The following is a 16,975-nucleotide window of genomic DNA, read 5'->3' as shown; positions in this document are numbered from 1 at the left end:
TCACTGATGCTGGTCCTGATCAGACCGAGGGGATGAGAAGTCAATGAGGAAGATGATTACGGAGTTTCTAGATTATTCATAGCTCCTGATTATACCGACGCCACCAAATCTACGATCGAAGAACTGTAGCAAGTTATATTGACCGAACACCTGCTAGATCGAAAGGTATACCGGGCACGGAGTTGACCCCCAAGATCAGGAAAGAACTTATTAGATTTCTTAAAGCTAACATATCTTGTTTTGCCTAGTCCCATCTTGATATGACAGGGATCCCATTGGAGATAACCACTCACAAGCTGAGTTTGGATCCAAAGTTCCACCTGGTTAAACAGAAGATGAGGCCTTAGTCTGAAGTCAAGCATGCCTTCATCAAAGACGAGGTATCTAAACTCCTTAAAATAGGCTCTATTTGAGAAGTTAAATACCCGAACTGGTTGGCTAACGTAGTGGTAGTGCCTAAAAAGAGAAATAAATTAAGAATGTGCGTAGATTACAAAGACTTGAATAAGGCATGTCTTAAGGACTCTTTTCCTTTTCCTAACATCGATTGCATGATTGATGTGACGGCCGGGCACGAGATACTCAGCTTTCTCGATGCCTATTCAGGGTACAACCAAATCCTAATGGACCCGGGCGATTAAGAAAAAACTTCCTTTATCACTAAGTTTGGTACCTATTGTTATAATGTAATGTCGTCTGGACTAAAAAACGTTGGTGCCACTTATCAACGCCTAGTAAATCGGATGTTCGAAGAACATATAGGAAAATCAATGGAAGTTTATATTGACAACATGTTAGTTAAGTCCTTGTGAACAGAGGACCATTTGAAATATTTGCACAAAACCTTTGACATATTGAAGAGATAAAATATGAAGCTGAACCCCGAAAAATGCGCATTCGGGGTCGGATCCAGAAAATTCCTTGGGTTCATGGTGTCTAACTGAGGGATCGAGATCAATCCCAATAAAATCAAAGCTATAGAAGACATCACCATGGTGGACAGTGTCAAGGATGTTCAGAGACTAACGGGGAGCATCATCGCCCTAGGCCGATTCATAACGAGGTCCTCAGATAAAAGCCATCGGTTCTTCTCGCTATTGAAGAAGAATAATAACTTTTCTTGGACTCCGGAGTGCCAATAAGCTTTGGAAGAACTCAAATGGTACCTTTCGAGTCCACCCCTGCTCTATATTCTGAAGGCAGATAAGCAGTTGTACCTTTACTTAGCGGTATCCGAGGTGGCGAAAAGTGGAGTCTTAGTCCGAGAAGAGGAAGGTATGCAATTTTCTATTTATTATATTAGTAGAACTCTAGGCGAGGCCGAAATGATGTATCCTCACTTGGAAAATTGGAGCTCGTTTTTCTAAGTGGCTCCAGAAAGTTGAAACCATACTTTCAATGCCACCCCATATACGTCGTAATCTCTTATCCACTAAAGAATGTTATGCATAAACCTGAGCTCTCGAGTCAGTTGGCCAAATAGGTCGTAGAAATTAGCAGGTACGATACCGAATATCGATCCCTAACCACCATCAAATCACAAATCTTGGCAGACTTACGTGGCTGACTTTACGCCAGCCTTAATACCTAAAGTTGAAAAAGGAATTGTTTTTAATCTCCGGGACCTCCTAAGGAATCTGGACCCTTTTTACGGATGGTGCTTCGAATGCAAAGGGGTCCGGACTCGGCATCATGTTGAAGCCGCCTACGAGTAATGTAGTCAGGCAGTTTATTAAAACTGTGAAATTTTTGAAGAATGAGGCCGAGTTTGAGGCCATGATTGTAGGTCTTGAATTGGCTAAAAAGCCTTAGCGCCGAGGTGGTCGCAGCTAAGTGTGATTCCCTCCTTGTGGTAAATCAAGTCAATGGGACGTTCGAAGTAAAAGAGGAATGAATGCAAATGTATTTAGACAAATTGCAGGTAACGCTACAATAATTCAAGGAATGGATCCTGCAGCACGTGCCCCGATATCAAAATAGCAAGGTCGATGCTCTGGCTAACTTGGGGTCATCGGTTGATGATGATGAATTCAGTTCAGGAACAGTCGTACAACTCATGAAATTGGAAGTAGAAGAAGGCCATGCCGAAATAAACTCAACAAGTTTAACTTGGGATTGGAGGAACAAATACATAGATTATTTGAAAATTGGGAAATTACCCTCGGATCCTAAAGAATCGAGAGCTTTGCGTACGAGGGCTGCCAGGTTTAGCCTGTCCGAAGGGACACTATTCAGAAGAACATTCGACGGCCCGCTCGTTATATGCTTGGGGCCGGGAGATACTGAATATGTCTTGGGAGAAGTTCATGAAGGCACCTGCGGAAACCATTGGGGCAAAATATTTGGTTCAGAAGATAATCAACGACAACTATTACTGGATCGAAATGGAGAAAGATGCAAAGGACTTCTTACGAAGATGCAATGGTTGTTAGAGACACACACCGATGATCCATCAACCCAGAGAGCTACTATATCAGGTCTTGTCCCCATGGTCGTTCATGAAGTGGGGAATGGACATCGTCAGTCCCCAACCGTGGGCACCTGGTAAGGCCCAATTCATGTTGTTTATGACCGATTATTTTTCAAATAGTTCGAAGCTTAAGCGTTCGAGAAAATCTAGAAAAAAGAAGTCATTGACTTTATTTGGGACTACATAATATGCCGGTTCGGGATACCGACCGAGATAGTCTGTGATAATGGGAAGCAATTCATCGGCAGCAAGGTAAGCAAGTTTTTCGAAGGTCATAAGATTAAAAAGATCTTGTCAACCCTAGTGGAGACGGATAGGCGGAATCAAAAAACAAGACAATACTTCAAAACCTAAAGAAGAGGTTGACCGATTCCAAAGGGAAATGGAAGAAAATTATGTCTGAAATCTTGTGGGCATACCATACAACATCGAAGTCTAGTACCGGGGCCACCCTGTTTTTGCTAATCTACGGTGTTGAAGCATTAATACTGGTCAAAATGGGAGAACCGAGCCTCAAGTTTCAATATGAGATTGAAGAATCGAACGGTGTGGCCATAAGCACGAGCTTGGAACTATTGGATGAAAGGCGCGAGGTCGCCCTAGTCCAGTTGGCCACCCAGAAATAGCGCATAGAAAGATATTACAACCAAAGAGCCAACCTTCGACACTTCAAGATCGGGGACTTGAAGTAACACTGCATACTTGAAACCCGAATGAAGGGAAAATGGGACCGAATTGGGAAGGACCATATCGATTCATCAGAATTACTAGCAAAGGCTCGTACAAACTCGAAGCAGGAAACGGTGCGCAGCCACCGAACAACTGAAACGTGACGCACTTAAAGAAATACTACTGCTAAGGTATGATCTTATTTATTTTTTTATAAAATTATGAATCGGACTAACACTTGCAGGCAATGGTCAAGGAAGAATGCGACTATTAGGTTTGAAAGCATGCGTTGCACTCTTTTTCCCTTGAACCTGTTTTGTACCAAATAGGTTTTTTTGGCAAGGTTTTTAATGAGCCAGCAGTAAATCGTGCTAACTTAGATTTGAAGGCCTATCTTAAATCGAAGTCAATGGGCACATCAACTGTATCCGAGCCCGCTAAAGATCGACCTCGAATAATGGGGCTATCACCCTCAGGTTAAGGTTCTTAGCAGGGGAAGAAGGAAACTTTGTACTTGAATAGTTTAGGCACGGTGGTTAGGATTTATTGTAAGGGCCAAACGGTTAAGTGAATAGTGCCCACACAGGCCACATTAGCCGTGATACAAGCTTTTGCACACTTTCGATCATGTACTTTACACATAGAAATGAAAGAAGATTTCCACCTTGCTATCACACATTTTTGCCTCTAAAAACATACATCCTAACCCTATCCGGGGACTATCGTCGGCAAAAAGCTAGGGCAACTTGGGCTACCAAATCTCGGAGACACAAAACCTATTAGGTAGTGCCTAATACAAAAGTCTATGGCCACCCTAAAAAGCAGCTTGGAGATGTCCGAAGCTCGTAATTAAAACATAAGGCCTTCATAAAAATTCAAAACCTGCTAAAAGGTAACCCTCGGCAAAAGCATCATCTAAAATTACTTAAGCATCTTGGAAAAACTGCCGGTCACTCCGAGTTTTCAAAGCCTCGAGCAAATAAAGTTCCATCAAAGTCAGGCTCTATTCGGGCCTCCGAAAACGAATGACTTATTACTATATTTGATTCTATGCTAAGACATTAGAAATATTTGCAAGAATAGAAATCATGAAAAGATGCTAAAAAAGTATAGACTCAAAATTGCCAGAAAGAAAAATTTTATATATTTTGGAATGTATTAACAAAGGCCTAACAAAAACTGCCTCAAAATAAACAAATATATATATATATATATATATATATATATATATATATATATTAAGATAAAAACTAAAAAGGTTCTGAGGCATTCATGCCCGATCTTCATCGGGGCCTGATTCGTCGTCAGAACCGTCGGAGCCTTCGGATCCCTTAGAACCCTTGGACACTTCAACACCTTCAGGATTGGAAAGTTTGTTTGCCTTGACCTCAAGCTTTTTTGCTTCCTTGATCTCGGCCGCCAGGTCGAAGCCTCGGGCGCGAATCTCTTCGAGTGTCTCCCGTCGAGACACCCGCCTCATATATTCAGCATTGGTCTTCAGGCAAGCCTCGGCTGCTTCAACATTGGCCTTGTACTTGGCCGCCATATCTTCAAAATCGGTGGAGGTTGTGTCTAACTTGAACTTTATTGCTTCGTATTCTCTATCGAGGGCGTTCCGCTCTATTAGAGTCGAGCTTAGTTATGCTTGGAGATTGTCCTTCAACTAGGTCTGCTTGTCGACTTTCTCTTTCCCCACCCGAAGTTGAACCTCTACTGATGCCAACTTTGCCTGGGTGGTTTCCTTCTCCGAAGCCAGTAGGTCCATTTTGCTCTTCCACCCGTCGCCCATGTCTTAGACCCCGTTCATCTCGATTCCGAGTTGGTCAATCTGGTCGATCTTCTGTTGGACCTGCGAGGTTTTGTCATTATCCACTATGACTAGTTCCTCGTTTCTAACCTCAAAGATCTTTATCTTTTTGACCAGGTCGGCATGTTCCCACCTCAGGGTCGAAACTTCCTTCTGAGCCCTATCCAGCTCGGCCTGAAGGTCCTTGACGACCCTATCTTGTTGCTCTCTGAGGAGCTTGTATGTATCCTTCTTTTGAACCTGCTCTTTGAGATGATTGACCTCAACTCGATACCGGAGGAAGCTCTTATGGTGAAGTACTGAGGCCTGCAAAACAACAAAAGTCGTGAGAGATATCAAAACCTAAGTAAAACTCAAGAAGGCATAATAATGCCTTACCCGGTTCAGCGCCTGTTGCCCTTCGTTGAAAAGACACGACACATCCCCCTTGTTCATTTTTGCCTGGTCCTCCTTGGTCACCAGGCATTAGAGACAGCTTGATATGCATACGGGAGAAGATAGAACTGAGCATTCTCCAGGGCAATAAGAATAATCGTTCTCTTGCGATTAGGGTCCACGCTCGGAGCGAGAAACTGATTAACCAACTTTGGGCTCGAACTCGGCCCACCAGCTTCCGAAGATATATTCTTCTTCGGGACTTCCAAGTCTCCCAGCCACGGAAAATCTTCCAAAGTAGACGAATCCACACCGTCGAAGAAGGAATGAAGGGGGGGTCACCCTTACCATGGACTTCTTCACTTGATTTCTCTTTTCCTGCTTGGGCCTCCTCGAGCATGGACTCGATGCAAGAGGGCGTCCCCATAATTTCTATTACATCGATCGCTTCCTTCGGTGCAGAACCCGTCTTAGGGGGTATCAGTCCTTGTCTCCATATCGACCCCTTGAGTTGAAGAGAGGTCGATCTCATGGTCCGCCCCCTCGACTGTGGCCTGCTCCCCGGGAGAGGTCGATCATGGGCAACAAAAATGTTATCTTCTTCCGACTCATCCCTGAACCAAAGAAGCGATTCAAAATCTAGCACCCAAAAGCTGGTACTCTTCTTAGGCTTATGAGCCCTCATTTTCTTCGGCTTTACCTCGGGACCAAGGGGCCCAAAGATTTTCTTTTCCTCTTCTTCTTCTCCCCTGCAGTAGCCCCAAGATGTCCCATAACGGAGGGATCAACGGACAAAGACACGTCCCCATCCCCTTCCAAAGGCCTCAGTCCAGTGATCTTAGGCAAACCTATAAAAGGAGGCCTTCCTGGCATGGCGAGTAAGCTTGATCAGTCCCCCTCGGAAAATTCGAGGACTGTATAGACGAAACAGGTGGTCAAAGTGAACCGAGGAGACTCGATTTTATTCACAAAATAAAGAAGGAGGATCACGATCCTCTAGAGAGATGGGTGGATTTGCCCGAGGCACACCACGTATCTTTTGCAAAAATCCAAAATGACTGGGTCAACCGGGTTCAACGTGAAGGGATAAGTATAAATACTTAAATATCCCTTCATATGAGTAGTGATATCGTCTTCAGGCCCGGGGACTACCACATCCTTATCTCTCCATTTACAGTCCTCTCGGACAATGAGAAGGGTATCTTCGGTGACAGGGTACCTATATCTCGATGCACACTTACCTCGGTCTTGTTTGGACGAGGCCTTCTCAACCTTGAAGTTGTCCGCAATTGAACAGCCCCCGGGAATAAACATTTTCAATGGGCACTAGGGGGCTAATTCGGTGGCAGCCACTTCGGGAGCAGCCGTCTCAAGGACAACCATTTCAGGAGTGACAACTTTGGTACCGGTGTCCGGTTGGGAAGACGAAAAGGTAGCCTATTGAGAAACTGATTTAGGCGTTTTGGCCATTGTTATCTGGAAAAGTTTAAAATTTTTAAAAAAGAACACGAAGGTTTGAAGGAACAAGTTTGAAGGCTGAAGAATAGATTATGAAGATTTGAAGAAAATCTGGGTAAGAACCTAAGAACAACTATGAGAATTTGAAGATCAAGGATAAAGATATGAATGTTTGAAGGAAGTTGGTGATAGCTAGAGAATTCGAAGGTAGAAGCTTGATCGGAAAGTGGAAAAAGGACAGGGGATAGAAGCTTTTATAGGGGAAGTTCGCAACGCTTCACATTTGGAGGCAACTAGCCGATGGTTGACATGTGTACAAAGTCAGAACAACGCGACTGATAGGACGTTTCGACTTCTTTGTCGTTTCTGTTGTAACATACGAAGGAAGGAACCAGAGAGCATCTATCGTTTCTCATCATTTCGGTAAACCTACTCTCTGAAAAATGAGAGGAATATTTGTATACGGGTAGAACCAGGGCTAATGAGTACCCCGATTTCTCGATGGGGCAACGAAGCAAGGAAGTAACTATAAGGAATCAAAATCGAAGCTGGGAGCCTCTCGTATCAAGGCCCGAACAAAACACCTGCCTTCGGAGCCATCGAGACCATGCCCCCCCGGATCAGGTTCGAGCTCCAAGACCTTGGAAAACATTACCAAACGTTCACACACGATTAACAAAGGGCTGTGATGTACGTGCCCGACCGGATATCACAACGTGGATCTCGGCCCGTATTGGCAGCAGATCAGTGATTAACGAAAAAAAGTATTTTTACCTTTCTTAAAATTGTACTAGGTGTGGAACTCTCCTACTATATAAAGGAGATAATTTTTATTCAAGGAAGACGCTGTAACACGTATTCCAAGGCAATATACACTTGTTTTCTCTGCTTCTAAGTTGTTCAAAGTTCTTGTTCTTGTTCATAGCTCTTCATAGATATTTGGCTTCGAATCGAGGGCAGAACAGTCACTAAGCTCATACCCGAGCTCGGACTTAACATTACAACTGGTTTGATTATTTGTTTTACCTTTAATTCGTTTATCTAACGTTATTGATCATTTGTATTGGATTAACCAACATATCATTAAAATCGCGTATAAATTCAATTGTTATCCATTTTCAAGGGTAAACACCTAAAATACTTAATGCATCTCTGTGCAAATAATTTGAAAGATTTTGATAGATGTACTTAACTATTTTTTTTTAAAAATCAAATAAGCAAATCTGAATTCAGAGTTGAGAGTTGAGACATATAATCCTCACACGAAGTCACACAAGTCGGCTATTCAAGACTATATTCGGAAATACTTCCTTTCTTACGTTTTTACAAAATCTTAATGGGATTCCAAATGAAACAGCTGTATTATAAATTGATTTTTGTTAGAAAGAAATGGCGACGAGACGAATGCAACCTTTCCCATAGTTAATGGATATTAGAAAGTTAACTGCATGTTCTACACTTACATCTTGTTAAGAAAGAAAAAAGATAGTTTCATAAAAAAGCTTGAAAGATAATCGAATCCTGTACTTCTACAATGTGACAGCAACAACTCAACATAATAGCTGGAGTACCATTCTATCTGCAGGATATCGTTTTTGTTTATTTATTTGTTCATTGCCCGTCGGGTTAGAAAAAGTCGATTTGATTTCTTTATTGACATGTCTGTGAATTGTATGATTCATTCGATCTCTTTGACTCCTTTCCAATTTAGCCCTAAACCTCTTTTTTCAATGTTTTTCCGGCAAAGATAATCCTAGCAATTAATTTTCTTAAAGGTCCTATAAACAATGTGAAAAACTCAAGCACTATTTTATTTCTCTGATGATGGATGAATTAGCCAGTTACAATTATAACTAGTATACTGGACTGGGTTGCAATGGATCAGGCAAATGGGCTGGATTCAGTATTTCTACTAATGGAGGGCCCAAGCCAATCTAAATTTTAATTTTGAAGAATTAACCCAAATAGCCGTTCACCAAATCGCTTAAATTAAAAATAGTTGGTGGAGGTATAATATATGTCTAATTTGTGTATTATATATATAAAATCAATGTATAAATTATGTATATGGCTAAAAAAAGTAAATGTTGAATATGGAGGCTATTTGTGTAAAGATCCCTTTAAAGTTGGTATTACCACTTTTAACCCGTGCCAAAAACTATTTACATTCGGTGGCCGAAAAATACATTTCTTTGGGTATGAACTATATATCTTGAGGAAACAAAACTCAGGCAAAAGAATTCTATTCTGTACATATGATCAATTCTTTTTGGATTTCAAGTTTTATCTAGGTTATATTGCCACATACTTTTCACAAAAAAATTATATTCTCAGTATAATTTAGTGTAATTTAATATATTATAGAAATAAAATTGATTGCTTATGTTTCCAGGTAAACTTGATTTTCCGATTAGACGTTTCTAATCAATAATATGGTATTTGTGTTTTCAAAATGTATATTGAATATTGTACTGGTTGACGGGATGCGATGTGATGTTAATGAGGGGTTAGAGGTATGAAAACAGATCCTAGAATCTAAAATTTTCAAATTGAGCAGGACCAAAACAGAATAGTTGGAGCGCAAGTTCTGTGGCGCGACTCAGGAAGTGGACGAAGACGTGAGGCTTGATTCACAAATCATCCCTAAGAGAGAAAGTTTCAAATACCTTGGGTCTGTTATACAAAGAAATGGGGAGACTGACGAGGATTTCTCACACCATATTGGGGGGGGATGAAATGGAGGCTCGCTTCCAATATTTTGTGTGATAAGAATGTGTCACCAAAACTTAAAGGTAAGATCTATAGAGCGGTGGTCAGACCAACTATGATGTATAGGGCGGAGTATTGGCCAGTTAAGAACTCCCATGTACAGAAGATGAAGGTGGCTAGGATAAGGATGTTAAGGTGGATGTGCGAGCAGACCAGGTTAAAAAATTAGAAATGAAGTTATCTGGGACAAGGTGGGTGTGGCCCATGTGCAGGACAAGATACATGAGGTATATTTAAATGGTTCGGGCATGTGAAAAGGAGAGTCATTGATACTCTAGTGATGAGGTGTGAGAGGCGGGCATTTGAGGGCCAACGGAGAGGTAAAGGCTGGCCGAAGAAGTATTGGGAAGAGGTAATTAGGCAAGATATGACATTGCTCCAACTTACTAAGGACATGACCATGAATAGGAAGGGGCAGATGTTGAGAATAAAGGTTAAGGGTTAGGTATCCGAGTGTTGTCCTTGTTTGTAACAATAGCTTTGATACACCACTAGGTGTTTTTCATATTTTTTTGTATCCCTAAACTTTTGTCATTACTTGTTATTGTCTTTGTTTCGATTTTTTAATTGCATTACTTATTGCTAGTTTTGCATTTTCGGCTTGGTTGTCAGATCGGTTTGCTTGTTATTTCCTCTCCCCTTTTCCCTTTCTAGGCCTAGGGGTTACCGAAAAATGCATCTCTGCCTTCTTAAAGGCTGGGGTAAAGTCTGCATCCCAGATCCCACATGTGGAATTATACTAGGTAGTTGTTGTTGTTATATATTGAACGTGTTAAGAAGTGTTAGGAGTTTCCCTAAATTTCTAATCTATTAGGACTCTCTTTCTTGAAGGAAGGGAAAAAGGCTTCTAGAATGAATAAATCTCCTCCATATATATATATATATATGCCTTATCCTTTTCTTGGAGGAAAAGTCTTCGACATCTATAAATTGAGGATCTCTACTTCTCACCCTAACAACAATAGCATTCATAATGTAGTCATCAACGAGTCTTGTTTAGGGGGAGATTTTTCTCTCAATAATTTTTTATTTTTATACTAATTTTTATTTTTATACTTATTTTTTTTGTAGATCAATTAACCAAACCCTATAATAGTATCTTATTTTAGTATAATTATTTTGTCTTCTGATTAATCGTCCACTAAATTTTATATTGTTAGCTTCCGCATGCACCTTGTTATTAATTTCGACCCCAACAAAAAGTACTCGTGCAATATCAAACATGTAGCGCGGAAAGAACTAGGGATGGCAATAGGCCAGACCGGGTGCAAGGCGGGGCGGATTTGACCTTGTGCGGGGCAGGCGTTTTTGGCTTTGTGCTGGTGCTGAGCAGGTGCATGGTGGGTTGAAATAATTTTTTAAATTCTATTCGGATGCGGGGCGAGGGCGAGTTTCAGGAGTTTTGCTTAAAATTTTGAATCTGATATGCCCTCAAGGTTTTTTAGCTAGCTAGCATTTCTTATATATGAAGATACGCTTAAAATTAGTTTATGCTACTTTGAGACAAGTAAATTTGCCGGTTTTATCAAAGAGAAAAAAAAAATATTAGAAATATGCTTCCACTGATTTGAAGCTACCAATTTACAACAAGATCAAAATTACTATCAACTTAGAACCAAAACCAAGTAAAGAAGAAACAAAATAAGTAGCATCTCTAAGACCCAGAACACGTTAGGCAACTATTTCTAGATTTTTACGACAGTCTAATAGTGATGGGTCTTGATTTTTTATTTACTACACTCTAACATTGATGGGTTTTGAATATATAAAGTATTACACCGAACTTCCAGTATGACACCTTATTATTCTTCACTTTAAACTTTAACAATTTTGTATTACTACATTTACTTAAGTTATTTTAAAGAGATTACTATTATTTTGAAGTTTTATTTTGGTATCTAGAAACTGAAAAGAAATGCACAAAAACTTATTAAAAAATTGACGTTAATTAGAAATTAAACTGAAGATACAAGTAGCTAATATTATATGTTAAAATTCAAATATTAAACTTGTGTGTATTAGCAAAAGTAATTTTTTTTTTTTGCAGGGTGGGGCAGGTTGAAAGTAGAAAAATGCTACGCTGGAGGGGACATGACGAGACGGGTTTAAAATTTTGCGAATTAAGTCTCAATTCGCCCACACAGCCTCATTATCACTTCTAGAAGAACACCATTCCCACGTGGATTATGTCTAAGCTATGTGACACGTTTTAAGAAATGAGTGTCACGTTTTAAGAAATGAGTGTCATACCAGTTAAAAAGAAAAAAAAGAGTGTGTTATACCAGTTCCTTCAAGTCACATTGATTGGTACTTGGTGCAAACAACGCACGTGATAAAAAGGTTCTTTAGACGTGGTTGTCAATTTATTAGCCAACTTCCTAAGATATTCACGACATCATTTCAGAAATTAATGAGATGGATCTGGATGCCTATGAAGTCTTTATCGTGGTTAATTAAAATGAAAGAATTGATGGGAACACGGGAAAGGGGTGACAATAATTGGGCACGTTACACATTTAATCGGTTGACCAAAAAAAACTATATTCACTAGGATAAAAAAGTATATATATATATGTATTGTGTAACTTTCCCAACTTTAAATACATCATATTTCATTGTTAGCAAGTTGACTTCCACACTAATTATATTTACTTTTACTACTACATAGAAGAGCCTTGGAAGCAGCTTGCCGATCAAGGCCCATTTTTGGTAATTCATTGATTTATGTGCCTTATGAAAATTGTACTTTATTGCTTTATCGGTGTGCGCTTCTTGCATTGGACAAAAAGCCCATCGACCTTTTGGTTCTCACGTGCTACAACAAAAACTCTTTTCTAATAGGTGAAATACTAACCAAAAACCAATAATGAAAACCCATAATAATTGAATGTTATTAAGTTACCAGAAAACCAGTGAAGAATTGCATGCAAAACTCAAAAATTGACCAAGTTGAACCAAAAAAGAAAGTAACCAAATATGCCACTTTTTAGAGTCCGGAACCTAAATATTGTTTTTTTGGATACATATTATCTTAATAGGTATTTTTAAAAAAAAAAATACATTTTTATATATAGCGTGCAAAAACAAGACGCTATACATTAACGGTAACGCCTGCCGTTAAGGTATAGCGTCTTTTATTCATAAGCTATATGGTCTGACGATTTGACTGCCATATATAGCATCTTGTTATTGTACGTTATATATAATGTTTTCTTTTCATACGCTATACCCCAATTTAAATACTGCCCTTTCTTCCCCGACCACCCTTTCCCCTATTTTTTTTAAAACCCCACTCTGGTCCCCCCACCCACCCACCCACCACCACTGCCCGTTATTAAAAAAATTGTGAGCCCATCCCGTCACACAAAAAGGTTAAGAACGTAGGCCCCACATCGTAGTACAGCATTGTATTGTTGTGGTTTAACTCCTTCGCCTTCAATTTTCACACAAAACACTCACTACATCGAGGTATTTCGATTTATTTTATGTCCAAACTTGTATAATAATGTATATCACTGGCTATTGAATGTGTTTTCATGTCGTTTTGTGTTTTATTTGCGAAACTAGTATGTTATATTTATCCGGACTTAGATATTAGTGTTCTAAAAAATGTAAAATTGAGATTTAATTTTTTATGTTAATATCCGAATTTAGATATTAGTGTTTCCATGTCGTTTTGTGTTTTATTTGCGAAACTAGTATGTTATATGTATTTTTGTTAATGTTATGTGATTAAAATGTATTTGTTGTTTATATTTAGTTTATTTATTAGCGTAGTAAAATGTAGAAACTTTTAGCGTAGTAAACTGTATAGTATTTTAGCGTAGAATCCTTGTAGTTTAAGTATTTCTTATAATGGTAGATTGTTATATATACTCTGTACAATTAAATACTCATAATTATAAAACAAACACACACAAAATTATCAAAAAAATTGAATTTTACACACATAAGTATTCATGATAAGTTGGTGCTACTGGGCCTCAAATATCGAGCCTGGAACCTAATTGTTATATATACTTTGCAAAATTAAATACTCAAAATTATAAAACAAACATACACAAAATTATCAAAAAATTGAATTTGACACACATAAATATTCATGATAGTTTGGTGCTACTAGGCCTCAAATATCGAGCCTGGAACCCAATTGTTATATATAATTTGTACAATTAAATATTCAAAATTATAAAACAAACACACACAAAATTATCAAAAAATTGAATTTGACACACATAAATATTCATGATAGTTTGGTGTTACTAGGCCTCAAATATCGAACCTGGAACCCAATTGTTATATATATTTTGTACAATTAAATACTCAAAATTATAAAACAAACCCACACAAAATTATCAAAAAATTGAATTTGACACACATCAATATTCATGATAAGTTGGTACTACTGGGCCTCAAATATCGAGCCTGGAACTCAATTGTTATATATAATTTATACAATTAAATAATATGCATACAATTAATGTTGTTTAATTTACAGTTGACGACATGGGCGCGCTTATACATCCCGGCCCTTACTCTCGTGAGCTATTAGTGCTTCAAGGCGATCATAGGTCTGCTCATATATGGGAGGGAGAGTTACTTTCCCAGACTCTCCGCGCTAGGAGAGTGGACGACCTGTAGGATTTTCTGAAGCATAGAGTTCTCCACGAGCGTGTAGTCCATTGCGTCCAGGCCACGGGATTCTATAGGATTATTGAGATCGGGCGGATACAGGTTGACTGGGCTTTGATCACGACGTTGATTGAGCGGTGGCGACCAGAGACGCACACTTTTCACCTGCCCATTGGTGAGGCTACCATCACGCTGCAGGACGTTGAGGTTTTATATGGCCTGCCCGTTGATGGCATGCCCGTTTCACTGCCTATTGCTATTAGATTTATGTCGTGTGATGCTTATTTAGACATGCTACAATAGCTCACGGGTTTTAGGCCACAGGACGAGACTGCATCGTCGGGTGCTAGTCGGTTGACTTTGACCCTTATTAGACAGCACCTGGAGCTACTCCACCCCGATATCATCGATGATACAGAGGAGGTACATACTACCCAGTATACGAGGTTGTTGTTGCTTCTTCTATTTGGAGGGGTCTTGTTCCCGAACACTTGGGGGAAGCTAGTCAGCCTGAGAATTTTGCATCATTTTCAGCTGCTAGATGAGTTACCCTATTACAGCTGGGGTGCTTCTGTTCTCGGCTACATGTATGGGCAGATGTGTCGGGCGAGCATGGGCACTCAGAGAGATATTTGTAGTTTTATGCCGTTTCTACAGGTGACAACATATTCAAATAAAGTGTTCATCAGTTCCAACTTTACCTAGTTAGACTTTATCTTAAACATTACGTCAACTTTGTATGTTAGGTTTAGGTCTGGGAGCGGTTCTTGCAGTTTCAGCCACCGCGACCACAATTACCTCATACTGTAGCACCTCTATTTCTCCCTCTAGCAGGAGGTGGGTTCTCCGTCGTACACTTTCACGAGAGTATGATGCTCATCATAATCTCTCCCTCTGCAGGGATGTGTTGGATCTACTGGAGGGCGCACAGGTAAATATGTACCTAAACTTATCTGGTGTAGATTAACTTAGTGTTGCGCATACTCACGTTTCATGTTCTTATTTGATAGTTCATCTGGACGCCATACAACGACGATTTGATAGCTTCCCTAGCACCTTATTGCTCGGCCGACCGATTGATTTGGAACACTTCTGCCCCACTCATATGCCTCGATATTGTGGAGCAACATGCCTCGGAGTGGGTACTTTGGCAGTTTGGCCGCCCGCAGTATATACCGAGGGGACCTATATGGGAGCCTACACATTATCAGAAGGATGATCATTGTAGGGCAGACGACACACTTATGGCATGGTTAGCGGCGCAGATCCATATTTGGGACCATCGAGATCAGATGATTCCGCCCCCACCTACATATATCCAGGAGTTTGATCTTCAGAGGTATATGTCCTAGTACCGGCACGTCACCCGAATTTTTATCGGGAACCCTATTCATCAGGTTGGCGGTCGGTACGTTCCATACGTCGGGCGATACGAGGCCCTGGTATGTTTTCTATTATTATTCATTATATAACTGTATTTTAGTGCAATATACATAGTTTATATTTTATACGTTGTGCAGGCTATTGGACTACACACAGTCTATTAGATGGGACTACAGATGCAGGATTATGTCGGCGATCTTGCAGATGCCTTGCAGGATTATAGCTGTCGATTTGTAGAGTTGGCTGCCCGGACACTACAGCGAGCTCGTGAGGATCAGTGTTTGGCTCACATACCTGATTATGTGGATCCAGTGCAGTATGAGCAAGGCCCTAGTATGGCACGAGGTAGTGGTGCCCGACGAGGCGGGGGTGTCGGACGATGTGGCAGTGGGCGGAGATGAGGGGTCCCCAACAAGGGAGCGTTGAGGCCCCTGCTGATTATGTTGCTACCGATCTGCCGAGTGGCCTACATGAGACGGACATACCGTCATACAGCCTTGGGATGGATCTCGCTCTAGGGACTTCGCAGGTGACCCCGTCAGGTCAATTATTGATCATGGGCACGCACTGTTCTGGAAGGATTGGGATACATACTTTCCAAGCCCGTCTACTGTTGCTGAGGAGCGGCCGACCCGAGATTTACATAGTTAGCGTCGGCTGAGTTATGGTTCATCATCACGTTCGCAGGTATGGTTTTCATAGTATTGAATTAGAATTTGTCTTTATTTTCCATAACTTTGTTAATTTCCTTTTTAAGGCTGAATGCAATGTTGACATGGTTGCGACATATGATTACATTTAGGAGCCCGACGAGATAGTGATACGACAATTCAAATTGTTGTGACTTATTATATACTTTGTTATTCTAAGCTTTTTATTCTTATGTAGGTTTCTACTGGACTGACGACCCCTTCTTCTGATCCTGTCAGCACCACTGATGATCATGCAGTGGCACATCCGGCTATAAGGAGGCGACTTGATGATGACGATCCCGATAGCGTACCCAGGCGGGATACGATGCGCCTCAGGCCAGCGGCTGCGTTGAATCACCACTGCATTGAATACAATAATAGCAATATAAGAGATATGAAATACAGAATACAAAATACGAAATAAATGGCTTGTATAGTAAAACTAGCAGGTAAAGCCCTGCATCAATAGACGACCAATGACATTCTTAGTCTAACTCCTAACTAGCTAGTCTCACTCTATTGTGCTGTAGAAATATTCACAACTTTCCCCTAACCTACAACTTTAATGCTCGACCTCCATAATTCTTTGTCAAGGGTCATGTCCTCAGTAATCCTAAGTCGCGCCATGTCCTGTCTGATCATCTCTTCCCAATACTTCTTAGGTCGCCCTCTACCTCTCCGCGTGCCCACTACAGCTAGTCGCTCACACAACCATTATAA

Source organism: Nicotiana tabacum, chromosome 7, assembly GCF_000715075.1.
Source record: "Nicotiana tabacum cultivar K326 chromosome 7, ASM71507v2, whole genome shotgun sequence".
Classification (NCBI taxonomy): domain Eukaryota; kingdom Viridiplantae; phylum Streptophyta; class Magnoliopsida; order Solanales; family Solanaceae; genus Nicotiana; species Nicotiana tabacum.
Note: the sequence above shows the minus strand (reverse complement) of the source record.